The sequence below is a fragment of the Hemiscyllium ocellatum genome, chromosome 17 (genome assembly GCF_020745735.1).
Source record: "Hemiscyllium ocellatum isolate sHemOce1 chromosome 17, sHemOce1.pat.X.cur, whole genome shotgun sequence".
NCBI lineage: Eukaryota > Metazoa > Chordata > Chondrichthyes > Orectolobiformes > Hemiscylliidae > Hemiscyllium > Hemiscyllium ocellatum.
In genome coordinates, this window is record NC_083417.1 from 58965679 (window position 1) to 58984185 (window position 18507).

An 18507-nucleotide genomic window follows, 5' to 3' on the forward strand; every position below is an offset into this window, starting at 1 on the left:
CCCATAAGACATTCCCTTCATCGCAGGAATCAGTGCTGAATCTGCTCTGAGTTGCTTCAAATGAAATCAGATCCTTTCTAAGACATGAGAGCAAAACTGTAGGCAGTACTTCAGGCTCCAGATGTGGACTCACCAGTTACTGGTTTCACACTTTAATACTTTTACACTTGATTCCTCTTGCAATAAATGCCAACTTCCATTTGTCCTCCTGATGATTTCCTGTTCCTGAACACCAGCCTTTTATGACTCACTTATCAGATCAGCCAAATCCCTCTGGACCACAGCGTTGTTCAATTTCTCTGTTTACATTTCTTCCTGCCAAAGTAAACCAGATCACATTCCCTACATTATACTCCACATGCCACTTTCTTCCCCATTCACTTTCCCTCTCTATATCCCTTTCCATACTCCCTATCTACTCAGCACAGTTTACTCTCTTCACTACCTTTATGTCATCAGTGAAAATACTGATCAGATTCAGTCCCTTTCTTGAATCATTCATAAAGACTGTGAATGATTGAAGCCCCTGTACTGATCCCTGTGACACCCCAATAATTACAATGTGACAATTGTAAAATGACTCATCTGTCCTGACTCTCCATTTCCTGTGAGCTAACCAGTTCTCTATCCAGGCTAAGATGTTACCCCATACTGCACACTCTTCGTCTGTAGAGTAATCTTTTATGTGGCATCTGCTACCAAATTCAAACAAGCTCCTTATATAAATGTATGTGGAGTCAATGTGGTGCCACCCTGAAAACCTTGCGATGGTCTGTAAAAACCAGCCGTGTTCCCCACTGCCTTGTATTCTCATCACATGAAAAATCTCACCATATGTCACTGCATCACCTGGGATCAATACGATACATCAATGAGTCAAGCAATGTTTTTCCTGATCAGAATTGTCTTCGGGATGGAAGGTCAATGATTGTGTTGGAATAGATTTCAATGGAATAAAACCATAGAGGGGAAGCTCTGATTGCTCAGTTACTGTTCACTCAAAATTCCTTTATTTCAGTAAATCCACAACATTCTGGCTGTTTCTTGTGGGCTCTGCACAAATATCTGTTTCACCTTCATATAAGAAATGATTATTTTGCTCCCACACTATTTTGTGAGAAACACTGACTTTTTAATGAAGCTATCATTGAATCTTGCCTGTCAATTTTGTTTGAAGAGTCTTATTGCATTTTCTGAGATTTGAATGCTTTATTGTTTTATTAATTACATATTAAAATGCAGATTAAAGCTTGAAAGCACATCATTGCTTTGATTATTTTCAATAACTCAGGAGATTTCTTATTATAATTTTAAACTCAGTCCTGTTTTTAAACTCAGGCCATTTGATTTAATTTTCTATTTTGTTACCACCGACCTGACAGCCCCATGTATAAACATGCCCATGGTACAGCAGGAAGCATTATAATGGGAATTGCACTGTAGCGTTTCAGTGTAGATTGTAGAACATTTAAAAAGTCTGTCACAATTTATGCTTGATCCGCGTATTTGGATATGGGAAGTTCCATAGCTCCTTGAGTGTTTTTGGAGCTGAAACCATTCAGCAAGTGGGGAGCATTCCATCACACTCCTGACTTGGGTCCTGCAGATGGTGGACTGGCTTTGGTGAGTCAGGAGGTGAATTACTCACTGCCAATGATGCTTACGCCATTGAATGTCTAGAGGCATTAGTTAGACCATCTTATATTAGCGATGGTCATTGCCTGGCATATCTGTGGCACAAATATTCCTTGCCACTTGTCAGCCCAAGCCCAGATGTTGTCCAGATTCTGTTGCATTTGAATATGGACTGCTTCAGTATCTGAGGCTTCATGAATATTGCTGAAGATCATACAATCATTGGTGAACATCCCCACTTTTGACATTATAATGGAAGGAAGGTCAGTGATGAAGCAGCTGAAGATAGTGTAACATAATTGGATAAGGTGGGTAAAGAAGGGATATGGCAGGATTACCTTCAGTAACCAGGGCATTGAGGAGAAAAGTTAGGAAGTCTTATTGCAGCTGTATAAAATCTTTGTCGGCCACACTTCGAACATTGTATGTCATTCTATTGGCTACATAGACGAAGGATATGGGAGTTTTGGAGAGAGTGCAAAACACCAGGATGTTGCCGAAATTGTATTAGTGATAAGGAGAGATTAGACAAACTTGGATTGTCTGCAATAGAGCATCAGAGGCTGAGGGGCAACCTGACAGAAGGATCTGAAATTCTGAGATGCATAGCTAGGGGTGGATATTCAATGTCTCGACATCTATGACTGTAAGACTATGATGAGATACCATATATTACCTGGTAGCAATAGCTACAAGTGGGGGTGTTGACTAGTGAGGAATAATTACAAAGGAACCGGTGACTAACACATCTGTCTCCATAGGGATCCCATGACAGACTGCTTCTTCTCCACTAACAGACTGATCTCCACTGGTAATCCTTTTTGACCCAATACCTGAGACATCAGTCACCTCCTGTTTGGTGAAATGCTCCCTATCTCCCTGAAGTACCACAGGAGAGGAAGCAGGCCTTTGCCCTATATTGATTAGATTAGATTACTTACAGTGTGGAAACAGGCCCTTCGGCCCAACAAGTCCACACCGACCCGCCGAAGCGTAACCCACCCATACCCCTAAGCTAACACTACAGGCAATTTAGCATGGCCAATTCACCTGACCCGCACATCTTTGGACTGTGGGAGGAAACCGGAGCACCCGGAGGAAGTCCACGCAGACACGGGGAGGAAGTGCAAACTCCACTCCTGAGGCGGGAATTGAGCCCGGGTCTCTGGCACTGTGAGGCAGCAGTGCTAACCACTGTGCCACCGTGCCGCCCACAAAGCGGCATCACGAAAACTTCATCACTAAAACGGCATCAAAAGCCTGGAACTCTGTTGCTAACACCATCAGGATGGGTTGCAGCCCTTCAAGAAGGCATCTCACCAGGACCCGTTCATTGGTAACTGGAGATGGATAGCAAGTGCTGGTCTTGCTCCACGCCCACATCATATGAAATAATGTTTAAAAATATCTCAGTTGAAGGACCTATCAGAACAGGAGTTAAGGAAAAGGGAGGACAAAGCTAAAGCACTGGTTTGGAAGGTCGCATTATGAGAATGTGGAGAAACTGGAGACTAGAACAGTGTCCTCGCCAGACGTAGGGCGTCAGGAATGGGTTTGTAATAATGTTAGTTTATCGTCTACTCCAGAAATTGAAATGGAGAAAATAAGAAACAGAGGGGAAAAAGTCAGAGGCAGACAGTGTGAAGGTGAGAGCAGAGAGGAAACAGAAGTCAAATAAGGATACTGTCCAACTGAGAGCAAGAGCAGTGAACAGCCATCAATGTCCTGGAGAAAGTGTTGGGGGAGCATGTCCCCAAGTAGGAATGGAACACAGAATGTAGCTCACACATCACAGAAAGGCAGGCGTGGCTGGGACTCGAGCAGGTTCTAGCAGCAATATATAGTACGTGGGAACAGCAAGAGGAATTAAGGAGAAATGAGTGGTTCCACAGTGGGCTGATCTCATGAATAACAATGTTTACAGGAAGCTTAAACTCTCCTTCCCATACCAGCCACTTAATTCTCTTAAAAACAACAAATCGAGTTTAAAAGGCTGAAGTATATATTAAACCTGGTCAATAAGAGCAAAGATCGGAATAAAAGCAGGAAGTGCCGGAGGAACTCAGCTGTTCTGGCAGCATCAGTGGAGAGAGAAACCGATTTACCATTCTGAGAGCTCAGCAAGTTTGACAGCATCTGTGGAGAGACATCGGGTCAAGTGACCCTTCCTCAGAACTGACGGTAGCTCGGAAAATGTTGGTTTATATGCAGTAGGTAGGGTGGTGGGGTGGGGGGATGTGGGGAGGTGTAAGGAGTAGATGATAGCTGGGGATAGAGCCCAAAGTGAGAGAAGAACAGTTGGACAGACAAAGGAGTGGGTAATGATCGGGCTGGGAGGGTGAACAGCTGTTAATGGGGACTGTTAGTGGTTAACAATCAGGTAAGACAAACAAATCTTTACAAGTAGAATTGTATTGGCATCACGAATAATGATGCTCACTAATACTCCCCATTAACAGCTATTCAGCCTACCAGCCGGACCGTGAGCTACTCCTTTGTCATAGAGTCATAGAGAGGTGCAGCACGGAAACAGACACTTGGGTCTAACCCGTCCATGCCCATCAGATATCCCAACCCAATCTAGTCCCACCAGCCAGCACCTGGCCCATAGGTCTCTTTTATATTTTTCCCCTCTCACCATAAACCTATGCCGTTTGGATCTGGACTCACCGACCCCAGGAAAAAGGCTTTGTCTATTTATCCTATCCATGCCCCTCATAATTTTGTAAACCTGTATAAGGTCACCCCTCAGCCTCTGACACTCCAGGGAAAACGGCCCCAGCCTGTTCAGCCTCTCCCTATAGCTCAAACCCTCCAACCCTGGCAACATCTTTCTGATAGGAAGGAAACCAGAATTGCATGCAAGATTCCAAAATTGGCCCAATCAATAACCTGTACAGCCACAACATGACCTCCCAACTCCTGTACCCAGTCCTCTGACCAATAAAGGAAAGCACACCAAACACCTTCTTCACTATCCTATCTGCCTGTGACTGCACTTTCAAGGACCTATGAACTTCCACTCCAAGGTCTTTTTGTTCAGCAACACTCCCTAGAATCTTACCATTAAGTATATAAGCCCTGCTAAGATTTGCTCTCGCAAAATGCAGCACCTTGCATTTATCTGAATTACACTCCATTTGCCACTTCTCAGCCCATTGGCCCATCTGATCAAGATCCTGTTGTAATCTGAGGTAATCTTCTTCACTGTCCACCACACCTCCAATATTGGTGTCATCTGCAAACTTACTAAACCATATATCTTAAGCTCGCATTCAGATCATTTATATGAATGACAAAAAGTAGTGAACCCAGCACTGATCCCTGTGGCACTCTACTGGTCACAGTCCTCCAGTCTGAAAAACAAATCTCCACCACCACCCTCTGTCTTCTATCTTTGAGCCAGTTCTTTATTCAAATGGCTAGTTCTTCCTGTATTCCATGAGAACTAACCTTGCTCACCAGTCTCCCATGGGGAACCTTGTCGAATGCCTTCCTGAAGTCCATAATGATCACGTCTCCTGCTCTGCCCTCATCAATCCTCTTTGTTACTTCTTCCAAAACCTCAATCAAGTTTGTGAGACATGATTTCCCACACTCAAAGCCATGTTCACTATCCCTAATCAGACCTTGTATTTCCAAATACATGTACATCCTGCCCCTCAGGATTCTCTCCAACAACTGGCCCACCACCGACGTCAGGCTCACTGGTCTATAGTTCCATGGTTTGTACTTACCATCCTCTTAAACAGTGGCACCACGTTAGCCAACCTCCAGTCTTCTGGCACCTCACCTGTGACTATCGATGAAACAAATATCTCAGTAAGAGGCCCAGCAATCATTTCTCTAGCTTCCCACAGAGTTCAAGGGTACACCTGATCAGGTCCTGGGGATTTATTCACCTTTATGTGTTTTAAGACATCCAGCACTTCCTCCTCTGTAACCTGGGCATTTTTCAAGATGGCACTATCTATTTCCCTACATGCTATATCTTCCATATCCTTTTCCACAGTAAATACTGATGCAAAATATTCATTTAGTATCTCCCCCATTTTCTGTGGCTCCACACAAAGGCCGCCTTGCTGATCTCTGAGGGGCCCTATTCTCTCCCTAGTTACCCTTTTGTCCTAAATGTATTTGTAAAAACCAACTCCTTTTCTCTCTCTTTGGGCTCTATCCCCACCTATCTTTTACTCCTCACCCCCTCCCCCATCCTACCTTCTGAATATAAATAAACATTTTCCTAGTTCCCATCAGCTCTGAGGAAGGGCCACTCAACCTGAAATGTTAACTCTGGTTTCTCTCCACAGATGCTGCCAGACCTGCTGAGCTTTTCTAGCGATTTCTGTTTGTCTCTGATTTACAGCATCTGCAGTTCCCTTTGTTTTTATTTAACATTTTGAGCCCAGTGTGACCCTTCTCAGATTATTAAAAATGGTTGTTTTTAATTGTTAATGCATTTGCATCACCACACGTGCCGCTTAAATTTATGTGAAGACACTGTCTGAAGTATATCTATAAGCAGCAAAGTGGTTAGCACTGCTGTCTCACAGCACCAGGGAACTGGCTTCGGTTCTACTCTCGGGGAACTGTCTGTGTGGAGTTTGCATGTTCTCCCTGTGTCAGTGTGGGTTTCCTCTGGGTGCTCCATTTTCCTCTCAGAGTTCAAAGATGAGCATGTTAGGTGGATTGGTTGTGGGAAATTGCCCTGTAGTTTGCGGGGATGTGTAGATGAGATGGATAGAGGGATTGGTCTGGGGAGGTTGCTTTTTGGAGGGTCAGCATGTGCTAAATTGCCTGTTTCCACATTGTAGGGACTTTCTGATAAGCATTTTTAAATATTAAAGACCTTGCACATACACTGGCAAAACTCCCCATGCTGTGAAGTCTGATATGTGCTAGAAACCATCCCACACAAAGGTCATTGAAACTCACTGACTCCAACAGTGATGGTTGGATGCAAATAAAACTCTATTTGCAAATATTTGTTTGTGTTGGCCCTGCATTGTTTGCAATGAGCTGCCTCATTTACATTTAGACCCTTTCCCCTGAACAGCGGTCTCTACTTCCCCCCCATTGCCACGGCGGCTCGGGCGAGCGAGATCCAGACTGAGACCCTGGAAACAAGACGGGCAGATGCGACGCGGCGGGTTCGGTCTGGTAACTCTTGTGCACAAGGCCCTGATAAGAAAACGGTTTTAAAAGTATTATCTGCGTGACCGGGGTAGGCAGCAGGTTTTGTTTTGTTGTCAGTCTTTGCCACGAGCGAGGCGCACTGAGACACGGCAGGTTGGTCGGGTAACTCTTATGGACTTAAGACCTGCATTCGCGGAGGGCCGGGATTTGCAGCATTACTTGCTGTTTCACCGAGGTTCTAGGTGCACTGATACGTGGTGGGTTGGTCAGCACTCACGGCTGGCCGGGATTTGCAGCATTACTTGCTGTTTCGCCGCGGTGCAAAGGGCACTAAGACGTGGTGGTTCAGTCGGGTTACTCTTGTGTATGTAAGACCCGGGTGAAGGTAAATTTTGGGCGACCTAGATTGACAACGGTTTTTGCTGTCTGGTATTGCTGCGGGACGGGGCGCACATTCGACCAGGTAACTTTTGTGCACAGACTAAGGTATGAAAATTGACCTTTAAGTATTACCTTGGTGGTCGGGTCTGTACGATAAGTACGGGGTAATTGGCAACTTAAAAAAATAGAGAATAAAGGTCTTTAATTGGCTAGATTAATCTAAGAGGAAAGGTGTTTAATTAATTCGATCACCCAGCCCTGAAGTGGGTGTGGGAGAAGGTAACACCGAACTTCAGAGAGGTTAATTGAAATTATATAAAGAAAATGGCCGAGTATTAAAATGGGAAATGAGAATAGCAATTTAGCTGTAGAAAGAGACATGAGAAAGACATCCGAAGACTATATCCCAATGGACAGTCCTTTAGGAAAAATACTAAGAGATTGGAAATACAATCCTCGGATGCGAGGAAAAGACAAAAAACAAATGATAAAATTTTGTTGTTTTGAGTGGACTAAGGAAAGCATTAAAGCCCCAAATGTATTTTGGCCTAAATATGGGTCAGACAAGGATTGGTTATGTCAAGACTTAAATATACATGCAAATAGGAAACATAAGTGCTCCTAGAAAGAATCTGACTACGCCGCCTGTTGGATAGGGAGCCCGGAAATTTTAATTCTGAAAAAGTCAAAAACGGAAGAAGGCAACGAGGAAACAAAGGGTTCCCGCTGGGATCCTTTGTCAAGTTTACCCCCTCCCCCATATAACAATGATAATTATGGCACATCGTTTCCCTCTCCCACAGCACCCTGTCCCGTACAAGAACCTAAAAAAGGTCCGGAGGAAGACCTTCCCTTGAGTCCGATTAGAACCAGATCAGCAGTAAAGAGAAGGGAAGAGGGAGACATAGGCAGGGCATCGGCACAAATATATCCCCTTAGAGAAGAACCCCTCAGTAATGGTGAAATCGGATATGTTAATGCACCGCTGACCAGGAGTGAAGTTAGGTCTTTTAAAAGAGAAACAGAAACAGAAAGCTAAAATAATGGTTGCAGCAGTCGAGGAAGTTGCGAAGAGAAAGATAGAATCAGAAAGCAACAAGGAAAGACAAGAGAGGCAAAGAACAGATTATAGAAAAAGGCATCAGCAGGATGTTATTATTGCGGAATAATAGGACATTTTAAGAAAGATTGTCCAAAGCTAATGTGACAAAAAGAAGCAGTTTCGTTGATGACTTCTGATGAAGAATAGGGAAGTCAGGGGTTCCTTCTTCCTGAAACCCACCGGGAACCCTTGATAAATTTAAAGGTGGGGCTGAAGGGAGAGGAAACAATATTTCTAGTGGATATGGGAGCAGCCCGATCATCCCTACGCTTTAGACCTAATGGTGTTAAGTTAACTAACAAAAGTCTCAAGATTTCTGGAATAAAAGAGGAAGAATTCCTAGTGCCCGTTTTCGAGTAAAAAATGAGGTCTGCAGATGCTGGAGATCACAGCTGAAAATGTGTTGCTGGTTAAAGCACAGCAGGCCAGGCAGCATCTCCGGAATAGGGAATTCGACGTTTCGAGCATAAGCCCTTCATCAGGAATGAGAGAGAGTAGCCAAGCAGGCTAAGATAAAAGGTAGGGAGGAGGGACTTGGGGGAGGGGCGATGGAGGTGGGATAGGTGGAAGGAGGTCAAGGTGAGGGTGATAGGCTGGAGTGGGGTGGGGGCGGAGAGGTCAGTAAGGAGATTGCAGGTTAGGAGGGCGGTGCTGAATTGAGGGAACCGACTGAGACAAGGTGGGGGGAGGGGAAATGAGGAAACTGGAGAAATCTGAATTCATACCTTGTGGTTGGAGGGTTCCCAGGCGGAAGATGAGGCGCTCCTCCTCCAGCCGTCGTGTTGTTATGTTCTGCCGGTGGAGAAGTCCAAGGACCTGCATGTCCTCGGTGGAGTGGGAGGGAGAGTTAAAGTGTTGAGCCACGGGGTGGTTGGATTGGTTGGTCCGGGCGGCCCAGAGGTGTTCTCTGAAGCGTTCCGCAAGTTGGTTTTCAAACTAACTTTAATAAAAGTAAATAACGAAGAAATAACAGGACAATTATTATATATCCCTGATGTCGGAAGCAACCTTTTAGGTAGAGATTTAATAATTTTACTAAATTCAAAGATCAGAGTGGAGAACAATTCGATAGCTGGAACGATGAATAGATTAACGACCAGTGACGAAGAGCAGATAAATCCTAATGTGTGGGCAAGGACTGGGAACACAGGTTATTTAAACATTAATCCCATTGGAATTACACTGTCACAAGAAAATAAAACAGTAAGACTTCAACAATATCCAGTTTCATTACAGGGGCGCGAGGGACACAAGGGTCTACAACCAGTAATAGACTCCCTAGTAAAAGAAGGGTTATTGGAACCATGTATGTCACCCTTTAATACTCCAATACTACCAGTTCGGAAGCCAGATGGGACTTACCGACTAGTACAAAAATCTCAGATCAGTAAACTGACTGGTTCAGACACGCCACCCAGTGGTGCCTAATCCATATACCCTTTTTAGTAAGATACCATGCAACCACTGTTGGTTTAGTGTGATAGATTTAAAGGATGCATTCTGAGCTTGTCCTTTAGCCCCAGAGAGTCGTGATATATTTGCTTTTGAATGGGAAAACCCATACACTGGCAGAAAACAACAATTCCAATGGACGGTACTCCCCCAGGGATTCACAGAATCACCTAATTTATTTGGGCAAGTACTGGAACAAGTCCTGGAACAAGTCCTGGAACAACATAAAATGCCTTGGGGAATGTCACTGTTACAATACGTAGATGATCTACTTGTGTCAGGACAAAATAGAAATGATGTAAGCTCAGCTACCAATAGGTTGTTAAATTTCCTACGACAACAGGGGTTAAGAGTAACTAGGAGTCAATTGCAATATGCAGAAAAAGAGGTGAAATACTTAGGACACTTTATTAGCAAAGGAACTAGATGCATTAACCCCGACAGAATTCAAGGGATAGTAGAGTTGTCCCTCCCGGAAACCAAACGAGAATGACGCAAGTTTCTCGGGTTAATGGGCAATTGCAGATTATGGATAGAGTCATACGCTCAGAAAACAAAGGGGCTATATTATAAATTGACTGAGTCCGAACATGAAAAATTGCCCTGGACAGAAGAGGAAAAAGAAACATTATGTGAGTTAAAGCGTAGTTTAATCCAAGCTCCAGGTCTGGCCCCTCCCTCACTAGAGAAACCAATTCACCTTTTTGTAACAGTAAATGATGGAGCAGCCTTAGGAGTGTGACCTCAGAAAGGAGGAGGAAATAGATAGCCTATAGCCTTCCTGTCCAAAGTTTTGGATCCAGTTTCAAGAGGATGGCCTGAATGTATACAGGCAGTAGCAGCGACTGCCATGTTGGTAGGAGACAGTCGGAAGCTCACTTTTGGAGGAGCACTAGTAGTTAGTACCTCCCCATCAAGTCAGAACTGTGTTAAACCAAAAGACAGGGAGATGGTTAACAGATTCGCCAATTTTAAAATATGAAGCCATTCTGATGGAAAAAGATGACCTTGTATTAGCAACACTCACCTGTTTAAACCCAGCTACCTTCTTATGGAAGGGAGAACCTCTAGACAAACGAGAACTAGAACATGAATGTTTAGATATTATAGAATATCAGACTAAGATTAGGCAACACCTGAGAGACATTCCTTTACATTGAAGAAGACAGATTATTTATAGATGGGTCATCAAGAGTCGTGGAAGGAAAACGATCCAATGGGTAACGGTAATGAGAACGGAATAGTGGAAGGAAAACGGTACAATGGGTAACGGTAATGAGAACCAAATAGTGGAAGCTGACTGGCTACCTGACACATGGTCAGCACAGACCTTGTGAATTGTATGCAGTAAACAAGCTTTAAAACACTTAGAGAATCGAGATGGAACAATTTACACCGACTCTCAGTATGCTTACAGGGTAGCTCATATCTTTGGAAAGATATGGCAAGAACAGGGACTAATCAATAGTCAAGGAAAGGAATTAGTGCATGAAGAATTGATAGGACAAGTATTGGGGAGCCTAAAATTACCCGGGAGGTAGCTATAGTCCATGTACCCGGACACCAGAAAGGGAACACATGAGAAGCAAAGGGAAACAGGCTAGCAGACGAAATAGCCAAAGAAGCAGCTATGAAACACTCAGTAACAAGAATGCAAGTACTAACGCCCCGCGTTGATTCTTCTTCCGTGAACCCCGTGTACACGGAGGAAGAAAATAAAGAATTTCAGGAAATAGGGGCCAATAAGACAATTGAAGGAAAATGGATCTTGCCAGTTGGGAGGGAATTGGTGAGTAAACCAGTGATGAGAACCATCCTAGCTACTTTACACCAAGGTAGTCTTTGGGGCTCCCAAGCTATGTGCGACATTGTGTTAAGGAAATATGGATGCAAAGGAATCTATACATTAGCAAAACAAATATCCATAGGATGTACAACTTGCCAGAAGATTACTAAGAAAATAAGAAGGGAAATACCCAAAGGTGGAAGAAACCCAGGGGTGAGACCCTTCCAAAGTATACATGTAGACTACACTGCACTACCCCCAGTGGGAAAGCAGAAATACCTGTTGGTCTTAGTAAACCATTTAACAGGGTGGGTAGAAGCATTCCCAATATCATCAGCCACCTCAAAAGGAGTGGAAAAAACCCTTCTCGAATATATTATTCCAAGATATGGAATAGTGGAAAATATAGATTCAGATCAAGGTAGCCATTTTACTTCCAGTATCCTACAAGGAGTAATGGCAGGATTAGAAATCTCTTGGGAATTTCACACACCTTGGCACGCACCCTCCTCCGGATGTGTGGAACAAATGAATCAGACTTTGAAGAAACAATTATCTAAATTAGTCGTAGAGACTCGATTACCGTGGACCAAATGTTTGCCTATTGTACTATTACATGTCCGAACTGCCCTGAGGCGTGATATAGGGTCTTTCACCTTTGGACTACCATTTCTAGGAGGGAAAGGAGAGGTACCTACATCCGAGTTTAATGATAAATTTTTGAAAATTATATTATGGCACTTGGTTCTTCATTATCTGTTCTTAGGAACAAAGGCTTGTTGGTACAAACTCCACCGCTAGAATTTGCAGTACACCGTATACAACCAGGTGATTGGGTCTTGATTAAAACCTGGAAGGATACCAAACTGCACCCAAGTTGGGAGGGACCGTTCCTAACTCTTCTAACCACCAAAACAGCTGTTCGGACTGCTGAGAAAGGGGGGAGCCATCACACTCGTGTCAAGGGTCCTGTGAATGCCCCAGTAGCGGAGTGGCACGCCCATCCTACAGAAAACCCTCTGAAAATTAAGCTGAGAAAGAAAGAATGAATTGAAGCTAAAGACTCTTTTAAAGTTTGCTGATATATTGTTGTTGATTGTAAGGGCTGTGTGGACTCACCTCTTCCTGGCGCCTAAAGAAATAAGACAGACAGACAGGAAGGTAGATAGTTGTTAGAAATGGGTGGGTATTGGTATAATATTATAACAATAGTAATACTAAGTATTCAAGGAAACGGGAGAAATCACTTCACTACACTATGCCAAAATTATGCTGAACAAAAAGGACTTACTAATTGTTGGGTCTGTGCAGAGATCCCACCCCATGGTGAATCTGGAATCCCCACCTCGGTAATACCACACACCAAAAAGGAAGTGTATGATGTGCAACAATTTGATTCAGGCACAAATAACACAATGTGGAGTCACAAAAAGGGTAAATATAACTTTGCAGGATGGTTCCCTAGACCAGCTCCAAGAACCAAGGGTATGATCGATGGCTTTATAATTACCCCACCGAAAGGAGCAGTGAATGCCACCTGCTTTTGTAATCAGAATAATGCTGCACCCTTCCAATTAGGAAAATCATCTTGTGTCTACATCAGCCAAGCCACGGCCAAGCCCGTTCCCAAATATTGAATGGAACAAATTGGGTATGCGGCTGGAAGGCCTATCCATTTATTCCCGGGAGAAATACATTCGAATCACCGAATGGATAGGAAGAAATGCATGTTTTGATGTTGATGAGTTGCCTCAAAACAAGAAAAGCTGGAGTGGCTGCTGTTATCTTGCTGATATAATTCCTCACCTCCGATTAGAAAAACATGAACACAACCTGAGAAATGAAGGGGGAGTAAAACGTAAGACCCGAGAGGTCTCTGACCGTCTGTTGTGGACATTATTTCCAAGCTGCGGTACTGCAAGGGCAGGGGGAGAGATACATAAACTGGCGGCTGCCCTTGAGAAATTAATTAATAATACCTCCGATGGAGTGGAAGAAACTCAGACCCAAATCTCGGCCATAACCACCGAAATGATTGCCATAAGATTAACAGCTTTACAAAATCGAATGGCTGTAGATTATCTCTTGGCCAAAAAAAGGGGACCCTGTGCACTAATTGGTAAGGAATGTTGCACCTTCATCCCAGAAGCCACTTCCCTAGTAGAAGATAAGGCAGAAATAGTGAAGAAAAAGATAAAGAATATAAAAGAAATTGAGAATAAACTTCGAAAAGATGAGAGATGGGAATGGGGTGACGGGACTGACCAGTTGGGGAAAATGGTTAGCTAATTTAGGTAGTTATGTCTTACTAATAATCGTAGGATTAATAATAGGATTTAACGTGTTAAAGTGGATAATGAATAAGTTGATAATGTCCTTGGGAGTTCAACAATCAATGATGATCATGACAACATAAACACACAAGAAAGACAGAGTCATAGATTACTCATAGAGTTTGAAAAAAGGCAGACGTAAGAGAGCAGATACGGTAAGATTGTGGAAGCTCTACACCTGAGGGTGAAAAGAGGGCAGAGAATAAAAATTGCAAAAACAACAAATCGTAAAATAAAAGAAAAGGGGGAGTTGTTAGAAATGAAAAGAAGTGTTGTTTTTGCAGATATATAAAAACATGAAGAAAAGGGCTCCAGCAGAAAAACTATTAACTCTGCAGGTACTTAGGGAAGTGTATCTTTACTTTTAATTATGGTTAATTAATTACTAATTCTGGAGTCAAGTCAACTCTTTTAAAATAAGTTCTCAGTAAAAGAACTGAGATAACTAAAATGCCTGAGCTGTACAAAAATGAGCTGAAAATGTGTTGCTGGTTAAAGCACAGCAGGTCAGGCAGCATCCAAGGAACAGGAAATTCGACGTTTCGGGCCAGAGCCCTTCATCAGCCCTTCATCTGATCTCCAGCATCTGCAGACCTCACGTTTTACTGTACAAAAATGATACAAAATTGATGAAGTGTACGGAGAATGGAATGTACCAGCAGTATTGATGCAAAATGTTAAACTATATCTTGATGTACTATCGACAGAATAATGAAACTGTCAGCACTAACAGGGAGGAAGGTTGCCAACATGGGGAAGGGGAAGTAACAAGGGTGGAGCGAAGATGGGCAGTTGTAGCCTAGTGAGAGAGATTGGGTAATTCGGAGTCTGGAGAGGTGACCTCACTCAGCTCAAAGGTGTAATTGTAAACTAACCCAAGTCTAATTCGCTCAATTGCTTTGTGCAGTTGCAGCCCGTACTTGCAAGTCCGTAATAAATTGTCTTGTTTCCAGATTTGTTAGTCTCGTCTAAACTTTTATTGAGTTTGTTTCTAACATTATCAACCCTGTCAACTTGGGTGCAAACTTTGAGAGATCTATGGACATGGATCCCAAAATCCCTCTGTTCCTCCACACTGCCAAGAATCCTGCCTTTAACCTTGTATTCTGAATTCAAATGCAATCTTACAAAATGACTCAGTTCACACTTTTCCAGGTTGAACTCCATCTGCCAGTTATCAGCCCAGTTCTGCATCCTGTCGATGTCTCGTTGGAAACTACAACAGGCCTCCACACTATCCACCACTGCACTGACCTTGGTGTCATTGGAAACCTACTAGCTGTAAACTGAGTGGTGATAGATACAGGACGGATGTCAGAAATAGCTTCATTATTCAGAGGGTAGTAAGGGCGTGGAATGACATGCCTGAAACCGTAGTAGATTTGCCAACTTTAAGGCCATTTAAAAGGTCATTGGATAAATAAATGGATGATAATGGAATAGTGTTGGTGAGATGGGGTTCACATCGATCTCACAGGTCAGTGTAACAGCAAGCGCTGAAAGGCCTCTACTGCGCTGTATTGTTCTATGGTGTTCTATGTTCTATGTTCTAACCCAGCCTTCCACTTCATCATCCAACTCATTTATAAAAACCACAAAGAGCAGTGGTCCCAGAACAGATCCCTGTGGAACATCACTGGTCACCGAGCTCCAGGCTGAATACTTTCCATCTACTATCACTCTCTGTCTCTTATTGGCCAGCCAATTCTATATCTGGAAATTTATCTATCGTTATGTTTTTCAACATTTTTAGCACATCAACCTGTTCAAGCATATCAGTCTGTTTCACCCTGTCCTCACAAACGGCAAGGTCCCTCTCAGTAGTGAATACTGAAGCCTACCACCTCCAACTCGAGGCGCAGCATCCCTCCACTATCCCTGATCGGCCGACCCTCACTTGGGCCGTTTTCTTGTTCCTCATATCAGCCTTGGGGTTTTCCTTAATGCTACCCACTTAACCTTTTTTATGTGACCTTCTCGTTCTCCTAGGTCCATTATTCAGTTTCTTCCTGGCGACCTTGTAACCCTCAAGAGCACTGTCTGATTTTTTACCTCCTCAACCTTAGGTAAGCTTCCTTCTTCCTCTTGACTAGATGTTCCACATCTCTTTTTACCCAGGGTTCCTTCACCCGACCATCCCTTCCTTACCTCAGTGGGACAAACTTATCCAGCACAATCAGCAACTGCTCCTGAAACAACCTCCACATTTCTGTCGTGCATTTTCCTGAGAACATCTGTTCCCAGTTTAGGTGCCCCAGTACCTGTCTAATAGCACTGTAAGACCCCCTACCCCAACTGGATACTTTCCCATACCATCTGCCCCATCCCTCTCCATGACTATCGTAAAGGTCAGGGAGTTGTTGATCACTATCACTGAAATGCTCTCCCACCAAGAGATCTGACACCTGGCCTGGTTCATTGCCAAGCACCAAATCCAATACGGCCTTCCCTCCATTCGGCCGATCTACATATTGAGTCAGGAATCCTTCCTGGATTCACCTGACAAAAAACTGTTCCATCCAAACTATTTGAACTAAGGAAGTTCCAATCAATATTAGGGAATTTAAAGTCACCCATGACAACAATCTATTACTTCTGCACCTTTCCAAATTCTGCCTCCCAATCTGCTCCTCCATGTCTCTGTTGCTATTGGGGGTCTGTAGAAAACTCCCAATAAAGTGACTGCTCCTTTCCTGTTTCTGACTCCCACCCACACTGACTCTTTAAACAAACCCTCATCGATGGCCTCCCTTTCTGCAGCTGTGATACTGATTAGCAATGCCACTTCCTCACCTCTTTTACCTCCCCTTCTATTCCTTTTGAAATATCTGAATCCTGGAACAGCCAATAACCATTGCTGTCCCTGTGATACCTAAGACTCTGTAATGGCCACAACATCATCGTTCCAATTACTGATCCATGCTCCAAGTTCACCACTCGTATTCCTGATATTTCTTGCATTAAAATAGACACATTTCAACCCAACACACTGACTGCAACTTTGCCCTATCAATTGTCTGTCCCTCCTCACAGATTCTCTGTGTGCTGTATCTGGCTATACACTAGCTACTCCGCCCTCAGATCCAGAGCTCCGGTTCCCACCCCTCTGTCAAACTAGTTTAAACGAAACCAACCCTCCTGCTCAGTACATTGGTGCCCCTCCAGTTCAGGTGCGACCTATCCTTTTTGTACAGGTCACCTTCCCCAGAAGGTATCCCAATGAACCATATCTCTGAAGGCCTCCCTCCCCCACCAGCCCTGTAGCCACAAAATCATCTGTACTCACTCTCTGTTCCCAGTCTCACTCACCCTTGGCACTGGTAGCAATCCTAAGATTCCTACTCTGCTCATCCTGCCTTTTAGCTTCCAAACTCATTCCCTGTATTCTCTTTTCAGGTCCTCATTCCTTTTCCTAGCTATGTGTACCATGACTCTGGCTTCTCTCCCTCCCTCTTAGGGAACTTGTAGTCTGGATCCAAGACATCCCTCACCTTGGCACTGGAGAGGTAACATACCATCCAGGAGTCTCGTTCATGACCACAGAATCTCCTGTCTGTTCCTCTCACCATTGAACCTCCTCTCACTATCGCTCTCCTATTTCCCCCCTTCGCTTCTGAGCCACAGAGCCAGGCTCAGTGACAGAGACCTGGCCACTCAGGCTTTCCCCTGATAGGTCACTACTCCCAACAATATCCTAAACGGTATAGTTATTGATGGGGGGGGTGGCCACAGGGGGGCCCCTGCACTGTCTGGCTGTTCCCTTTCCCTCTCCTCACGGTCACCATTCTAACAGTGTTTGTCATTACACGCTATAATTATGTCAAATTTGCTGAGGTGCTTCTCTATTTAGTAAAAGTAATTTCCTACAGAAAGAAAGATGCCCAAGAGAAATTGACAGAATATATGAAATCTAGCAAGCTTGTTTCACGTTTGTTGGAGAATTTATATTTTGATCTTTTAATCATTAAATGACATATACTATTGGAGTTGAGTGTGAGACTTGCTGGATGTTTTGACACTGAAATAATCTGAATACCTGATGTATCAAACAAATGTACAAGTTGTGACTGATTATTGCAGGCTGGTGAGAATTGTGTTTCATGCTTTAGTTGCCAATAATAAAACAAAATGAAATAGCTGTTCTCACATTGTTATATCTGATTATTTAAAAATACTCTCAAAAGCAATAATGACCAAACTGCTGCCAAACCAGCATAAGGAGCCACTAATTAGGAGGAGGTGGCCATTTGGCCCATTGATCCCACTCTGTCATTGAATACAATCCTGGCTGACCAGATTATGGCCTTGGCTCCACTTTCCTACCTGGAGCCTTCGACAGAGACTTCTTTGGTCTAAAAGCAATCCCACCCAACCTTCAATATATTCAATGACCAACCTCCACCACAATCCAGGCAGATAGATTCCAAATATTAAGGATTCTCCAAAAGGGAAAATTCTTCTTCATCTCCATATGAAATGGGAGGCCCCTTTTATTCATGAACCCCCTCACTGTGGGTTACCCTACAAGGGAAAACAATTCTCTCAGTCCCCTCAGAACCTGACCAGTTTCAATAAGATCCCCCTCATTCCTTCAAATTCCAATGAGCATATGCCCCCACCCTGTTCAAAATTTCCTCGTAATAAAATCCTTTCCCCCCAGAGATCAGCTTGGTGAACATTCT